Genomic DNA, 8,089 nt, shown 5'->3' with positions numbered 1-8,089 from the left:
GGGACTGGTTTCCCTGGGGTTGTGGAGGGAGAACACAGCGGCTGGCTGACCCTCAGCACAGGAGCCTGCTCCAGCCCGAAACCACAGGGAGACTGGCTGGGCAGATACTCTCCTATCCCTGGGGCAGAGAAGAGTCTTGCACACTGGCACCCAGGCAGAGAAAGTGTTTCTCCCTGGGAACCCCCTCCAATAACCTCAGCTGCTGGACCGGCTCCATCTGGACAATGGGGATGCCCGGGTGCTAGTACTGCCTGGCTGAAGGGGGGGACTCACCCCTGTGCTGGAAACTGCAGGCACGCTCCTGCTGAGGCCCTAGAAAAGGGACTCTAACCCGTGCCCTGCAGCCTCCTGCTGGGAGGGACTCCAGCTGCATACCAGGGTTTGCTCTGAATCAGTGCCCTTGTGAATACTCAGCTGTAACACCCACCTCGCTATCTGATTTGCTCCAGCCCCTCTCAATGTGCTGCCAGGTGCTGGAGCTGGGGTTGCACAGGCTAGGCCTCCATCAGCTGCAGTGCTAGTCAGGATCAGCAAATGAGTTCGAAAAGCAATTCCAGGGCCTGTGCAGGGTGCCTTCATTCTGCGCTCCGTGCAATGCCCCCTCTGCCTCCCACCAGCCTTTATGCTCCCCACATTCACTTGCTCTTTAATCCCTCCTGCCCTCAGTGCATCCCCTCCCTCCACAACTGCTGAAGTCTGTGGTTTTACCGTTGCATTTTCCTACATTTAGAAGCTGGTTGTCCATGCCCCATTGCTGTGGCAGCCCCACGTGCAGGGGGATGCGCAGACCCGGCTCGACCAAAGTGCTGTCAGGTACACCAAGGAAACACAGGCTGTGAACAATGGTGTTTAACTCCTGTTGAGCTGGTGCAGGCTTTGGGGCTTGTCAGCCATGTTCTTGGTGCCCCTTTAATGGCTCCTAGCAGGAGCCACTTGCCTGCCGTGGCATCTGCTCTGCCAAGCTGTGACCTATGGGGGGCGGGGGGTTGTGTGCGAAGGCCAGGGTTTGTTGCAGCACTTTAGCAATAGCTGGAGCCATTCTAGTGTTGCTTTCCTCCCCGGCATGTTTGGGCTGCACGTGCTGCAGGCTGGTGCGACAGCAGGGGGCTGGGGCTTGTTGGGGGTGTTTAAGGGGGTGGGAGGGGTCAATTCAATCAGTTTTGCACTGCCAGCTGGAGTGGGCTGCTTTTGTCCCTTTCCTAGTTGGAGTCCGGACACTTGGAATGAGCCACAAGCATATTCTGCGAGCCACTGCTCCAGTATGTGCGCTCTCAGGGTGTTACCGGGCTCCTACTTGGAACCACTGGCTAAAAGGACTGTTCCTATGTGCTGACAAGCCCCAGCAACCGCTGCCCTCCCACTACAGGGCACTCTGATGGTGGGAGCTGCGTCTCTCCCCTCTGTTTGCTGGAGATCAAACCCTCTATTCCTTAGGAGAAATAGGCACAGTGGGTGGGTCCCAGCCCCACTCCAGGCGGTGATGAAGTGGCTCGGAGAGCTGCCTGGGCACATGGGGACCTGCTGTGTGCGGGGGAGGCGGAGCCCCTCTCCATACAGGAAATGACTTGCTATCTGCTGAGAGCAGCACTGGTTTTCTTGGCAAATGTGTTTTGTTTTTTTTAAGGAAATTCCCCAATAAAAACTTTGAAACACGGTTGCAAATTGCTCTTTCCCAAGAACTCCTTGTCCTTAGTTACACCTAAAAGCCCTGGGCTTCCAAGTCGCAGTTACATTTAAAAACAAACAAATTAAAATCACTTAAAACTCTTGGAAATGCTTCACTGAGGGACCAGTAGCTGACTCGACCCGCGGTGGTGCCTATCTGCCAGCGAGCACTTCCCCGCTGGTGACAGCAGGCTCCCTCCTCCTGTGTTGACCCAAGTGGTTAGCCCGTTCTGTGCGCTGCAGGTCGTTTCCGATGACCAGGAGAGATTGATGATGGCGTCAGGTGTTTGTTTACAATGTCCTGTTTCCCTAATACAGGAGGAATCAATCGGGTGTTAGTTTCTTTGCTCACAGTTCAAAGCCTCTTTTCACTAGCACTTGGCCCAAAAGCTCTTGCTCTTACATGGCCGTGCTGCCCGTGCTTCTTTTCTGCCTTCTCTCAGCTTCTCTGGGCTTTCTTGCTGTTTCTATCACAGAGACACAAACCTTCACCAAACAATAGCCTGTGAAATTTCCTCTGCCTGTTGGTTCAGATCCTGGGTTACATAAAGGAGTTTAATGCTTTTTACAACTATCTTAAAGGGTTGGTCCCAGGCTGAGAGAGAGAGAAGGTGGGTGAGGTAATACCTTTAATTGGACCAACTTTTGGTGGAAGGGACATGCTTTTGAGCCGCACAGAGCTCTTCTCAGGCCTGTCTTTCTCCAGACCTGAGGAAGAGTGCTGTGAAGCTTGAAAGCTTGTCCCGTCCACCACCAGAAGCTAGTCCAGTAAATGCTATTCGCCTGCTGTCTCAGCTATCTTTAATGAAGGGTGCTGGTTACACCCCCTGCTTTTAAACACATTTAACCAAACCCATAACATCCATCGCCTCAAGGGATCAGTCTCCACATCAACCTGCAGTCAGAAATGCCTGTCTCTACTTTCTCCCTCTCACCAGAGGGAAGTCTGGCAAGATCTTGCCAATGTGGCATGTATGTTTCACATCAACTGGCAGGGTGGCACGGGATCCCCCTCTGGCTGCTGAAGCAATACAGTTATGGAATGGGTGCACAGGTCATCGTATTCACGTTTCAGCAATGTGCATTCCTGGAGCACACACCACCACACCGATGTTCACAGCAGATGCTTCTCCCAGGACAGAGAATGGGAGCTGGACCCCACCCCCCAGACCCTAGACGACTCATTTGAATGTGGGAATGGCCAGAGGTGGATATGTTTGACTCAGCCCAAATGGGAAGTGTCATCTGTTCTGTTCCAGGGGGCCTAGGCCTTCAGTCTTTGGAAGATGCGTTTCTCCTTCCTTGGACGAAGGGCCTATATTACACGTTCCCCCCAATAGCTCTGATTCTAAAAGTGAGGAACACGATCAGGCAAGACAAAGCCAGGGTTGTCCTGATAGTCCCTGCATGGCTGAGGGAAGCCTGTATCCTGACTTGTTTTGATTGTCTCCTTGTCCAGCAGTCAATCTTCCATGCTTCCCTCATCTTCTCTCTCAAGATGTGGGCTGAGCACCTCATCCCAGCCTAAAGAGTCTAGGCAGGGCTAGTTCCTTAAGTATTCTAAATAGTCTGTAATGTGTTCTTTCCCTAGTTTGGCTTGCATTCTCCCCTTGTCATCTTTTATTGTGACCAGGTACTCGGGACAATTAACCTTTTTAGTGAAGACTGGATCAAAATAGGCATTAAACGCTGCAGCCTTCCTAAAGTTATCTGTTATAGTTCTTCCCCACTAAGTAAAGGACCTATGCTTTGTCTTTCTCTTGCTCCTAATGTATTTAAAGAACCTCTTATCGCCTTTTATGTTCTTGGCTAGGTGTAATTCATTTTGTACCTTAGCCTTTCTGATTTTTTCCCTATATGCTTCTGCTATACTTTGGTACTCCTCCTTAGCAATTTGCCCATGTTTCCACCTTTTGTAGGATTTCTTTTTGCTTTTCAGGCCATCAAAGAGCTCCTGGGGGTGCTATATTGGCCTCTTACTATTCTCCCTATGTTTCCTTTGCATCGCAATTGGTGGCAGTTGTGGATTTAATGATGATGATTCCCTGTTTACAATTACATGTTGAGACCTTTCAGGTAGATGACTATATCATCTGCTTCCCCCTCCAATATAGACCAGCAGTATGTATTGAACACGTCTTTACTGCATCATTATTGACAATTCCACCATGGACCAATCCCAGTGTTAGGATTTTCGTCACTTTGTTCCTAATATACTTTACAAACACCTTATTGACCATAACTCTGTTGGCCTTAGATTTTTGCCTTGTGTCCTTTTGATTCTCTTCTCAACTTCCTGCAGTTCCTAGCTTCTGATTTGTATTCATTGCCCTCCACTTCCCCTTTCTCCCTTTTGTTGGAGACTGGGGGTTGTTTTTATAGCTGCTTTCACTTCCCCTATAAGCCAGATTTTTCCCCCTTTCTTTCTCAGTTGAGACTTTTTTGGTTTTTAGGCATCTAGTGAAATCTAATCCCATCCAAATCTGCTTAGAGTGTTCCCCCCACCCACCCCCAGCTGATTTCCTTTCAACCACTGTGGAGGGGCTTTTTTTAACCAAGCCCCTTTTGTGAAATATGCTGGTTGACATGGACCCTTCCCTTTGTATTTTACTGTGGAACTCATTACTGTCAAACTCTTGCAGCCACAGGAGGACACCTCTCAATTGCCTCCCTTTCCCTCTTATAAAGACAGACCTACAACTCACTTGTTGGCACCTGGCTGCCCCGGTGCGCGAGGCCCTGCTTTAGACAGATGGCAAAGCCTAGGAGTCCATTTCTTCTTTATGCATTTTGGGAACAAGGCTGTCTTTAATGTACTCTACCTCCTTGGCGTGCACCGTGGCTGTAATACTTCACACCACTTCCCTTAGTCATACCTGCTGTGGCAGGGGAGACATGGCTCCCTGCGGCAGGGGGCATTGCTTCTGCCCGTAAAGACGCCTGCAGCCCCCAGCCTGGTGTGGCTGGATCTTGCTACAGCGCTGTGGGGTCAGGGGAGATGTGCTCTGACCCTTGCGCATGTGGGTTCGAAGCTGGAATTTCTTCTCTTTCCAAAGTTTGCAAGAGCAGCACCTGCCTGGCAGGTGTCCTGGCACCGCTTGCGCTGGGCTGGCCCCATTCCCTTGGCTTTGGCTGGGGGTGGGGGAAACGGGCCACCCACGGGAAGGCTCAGGAAGCTGGTGCTGCTTGCAGCCTGATGGGTCTTCTTGCTTTAGCTGGTGCTGGGTCCGGCTGGGGAGGGGATGGACCTGCTGCCTGCTGCTAGGAGTTGAACTGGGCTGGTGCTGGCAGCTCTCCAGGGTCCGGTTCCTTCAGAGCCGGTCCCTGTCTTTCACAGCTGCACATGCCTGAGAACGGCAAGCGCCGTTGGTTAGCTTGGGAACCGTTGCCATGGGAACAGGCAAAGGGAGTGCTTTCTCGCCAGGAAAAGGAGCATCTTCGGCTAAAATCCCAGGAATTTTCTCTGCTGCAGCCTGAAGAACCAAATCCCCGAGTCCTGCAGGAGGGGCCCTGTCCCCGCGTGGCCACCTTCCCCGACAGCTGTCTAGCCCCAGTGGGTTCTCTGCGGGCCGTGCCCTCAGCAGCACAGCGGCTACGCGCCCCCGTGTGACTGGCAGCTGAAACCGTGCCAAGCCATGGCTGGGGCTGGTTCTCCACCCAATCTCTCTGGCTCCTTGGGCAAGGCCAAGTGGGTCCGATCTGGGAGCAGGGCTTCCCCGGTATCAGCCCCCTGCAGGCTGCTGGGTGTTCATGGGGGCAGACTGCAGGCCTGTACATGAGCTAGTCCCAGTGGGGTGGTGCTGGGGGGGACCCAGGCTCCTACAGCTGCAGAATCCTTGGCCAGCCACCCCTGTAAAACCAGGAGCCTGCTGGCTTGGGGCATGGATCAGAGCTCGCAGGCTCTAAGCTGCATCAGCAGAGGGAGGGCAGGGTTTTCCTCCCCTCCAGGGCTGAGCTAACAGTGGGGGGGCCTCTGGCCAGTTCAGCTAGAACAGTGAGCATGTGACTCTTCCACGGCTGACCTGGGCCCCCAGAGTGGTTCTGCCTTCACATACCCACTGCACCCCCCCCCTTTCCCTTCCATAAGCCAGGGAGGCAACGCGGCAAAGCAATTTTCAGGGGTGAGTGACGCTCTCAGCTGTTGCTAGGATAACAGCTCCTTCCCCCAACCAACTGTGTGGCTGGCAGCTGCTTTTTGACTCTTTCCACCCTCCACTTTCTGGGCTTATTTGGGGGAGTTGGATTCTGTGCTGCTGCTCTGCCTTGCGATAATGGATGTGTTCTTGGCCTGAGCCTGGAGTGGTCTGGCCAGCTGTAGCCCTGGTCTCTTGCCCACCAGCCCAGAGCGGCCTTGGAGTAGGTGAATAACCCTGCCTGGAACAGAGGCAGTGAGCATCTCCCACCTTGCATCACTGCTGGCTGGGCCATGCCGCAGCTCCAGGAAAGCTGCGCTCGCTGGCAGCCTTGCAGCTGGGCTCCAGCATGGGAGACTGCTCTGAGATTCCATCTCAGCAGCCAAATTCCCCATTCTAGTGAGGGAGAGCCAGGCAAGTGCTGTGGGAGGAGGGCCCTGCCCAGGGGAGCCTGCAGGCTGATGGAGCCCTGCTTGGGCTGGTGGGTTTGAGAGCAGTGTAGGTGCTGTTGCAGGGAGAGCTGTCTGCAGCAGCTAGGCAGTCAGGACTGAGCCTAGGAACAAGGGCAGCAGGAGCTGCTGCTGGCAATGGGCTCCGTGTCCCCCTGACTTGAGCCAGGCTCTCTTTGGGGGAAGGGGAAATCCAGCATGTGCCAATCCAATGTGCTGCTCTCCCACTGCCCAGCCCTGATTCCCAGTTCCAGGGGGCAAGGCCTGGTTCACACAGGAGCTGAGTCAGAGGAAGGGATCTCCTGCCCCCTCCCCCCCAATAATGCATCTGCCAATACCCATCCATGGGACCTGCACCTCCCCTCTGGCCTGAAGAAGAGACAGCCAGGCACTCACCATTGTCCCAAGCGCCTCCAGCCCCTTGATCTGCACGACCTGTTCCATGTCCCTGCCCTCAGAAATATTCTAATTCTAATGGTTCCTGTAAGTCACAGAATCAGCCAGAGAGTCCGCCTGGAGAGACACCGCAGTGACTGCTGGGGTATGACCCCAGGCAGCTCCCCCTGGCCCGCGAGCAGAGAGCAGGGAGGGCGGCCGCAAGTGAGACAAGCGCCTGCAGTGCAACACGGCAGCAGACCAGGCCAGTGCAATCTGGAGCAGAAGGTCCTGGAGGGAACAGGATGGAGGGGACGGACAGTCACCCTGGGAGGATGGGGTCAGTTCTTGGCACTTCCTGAGCAACCATGGAACTTACACTACAGCTCCTGGGCTGACTTGGGGCCAGACGCTCTGGCCTGGCGGGGGGAGGGGGGTTGGTAGCTTACTGACAGGCCAACCGACATGGGGGGTAGCAAGGGGCTGACGTAGGAAGGGAACAGCCAGGCAGCTGTAATGGCTTGGGGCAGGAGGGCTTTGCCACTGGGTGTTTAAAAGCTCTGGCCTGAGTCCAAGGGAACGGTGGAGCCTCGGGATGGGAGCCTCAGCCTGCTGACTGTGATTTAGGGGGGACTTGTGGGCCAGTCTCCATGTCTGACACCAGTGAGGCAGGGGCACTGGGGGCAGCTGGCAGAGAGGTGAGGCCTCCTGGAGAATACCCCTGCTGCAGGGCAGCCCTGCACCACAGCTGGTCCCCAGTGGGGCTGGACCGAGAGGGTCACACACAGGCAGCATGGGCACAAGGTAGGGCTGCTCTAACCAGCCCCAGCACGGCCCCACTCAGTCCCTGGGCCAGTGCTAGTGCCCCAGCACGCAGGCTTAGGCCCACAGGTGCTGGGCGTGTGTCAGGCATTCCCAAGTCGCTTGGCCTGTTTGCATGTGAGTGCCAGCCCCTGTGCCTGTGTGGCCGCAGGCTGGGCAGCGGGACCTCGCCAGCTCTGTGGGGAGAGCCCCCGTCCCACGTCTCTGTCCCCCGACTCCCCGAGCCCCCTCTACCACCATCCAGGCCGGGCCATCTCTGCCTCCTTGCCCCAGGGGCGGAGGGGGGCATCTCTGCCCTTCTCTCTTGCCTGGGGGTAATGCCTCTGGAATTTGAGTCCCACGTGGACCAGTGTCTGTTTAAATTACCGTGAGCTGGCTCTGTGGCCTGTCCCTGCTCACTCCCGGGGCCCTGCCAGAGAAGAACGACACATTCCATTAAGTGGCAGCTTTGTGTGTTTCCCCCGGCGCTGTCACCATGACAGCAGCGCAGAGTGGCTGCCAGGTGCATTGTTCCTGCCATGGGCCCCACGGGCAGCGCTGCAGTCGGGATTGGCAGCTGGCAGTCTGCAGCGAGCACATGGGGGGGCAGCAGCAGGCTCTGCCCCATGCCCCCCACCAGCCCTGGCCAGCCTTGCCCAGGCAATA

Source organism: Terrapene carolina, unplaced genomic scaffold, assembly GCF_002925995.2.
Source record: "Terrapene carolina triunguis isolate 2854851 unplaced genomic scaffold, T_m_triunguis-2.0 Scaffold629, whole genome shotgun sequence".
Classification (NCBI taxonomy): domain Eukaryota; kingdom Metazoa; phylum Chordata; order Testudines; family Emydidae; genus Terrapene; species Terrapene triunguis.
Note: the sequence above shows the minus strand (reverse complement) of the source record.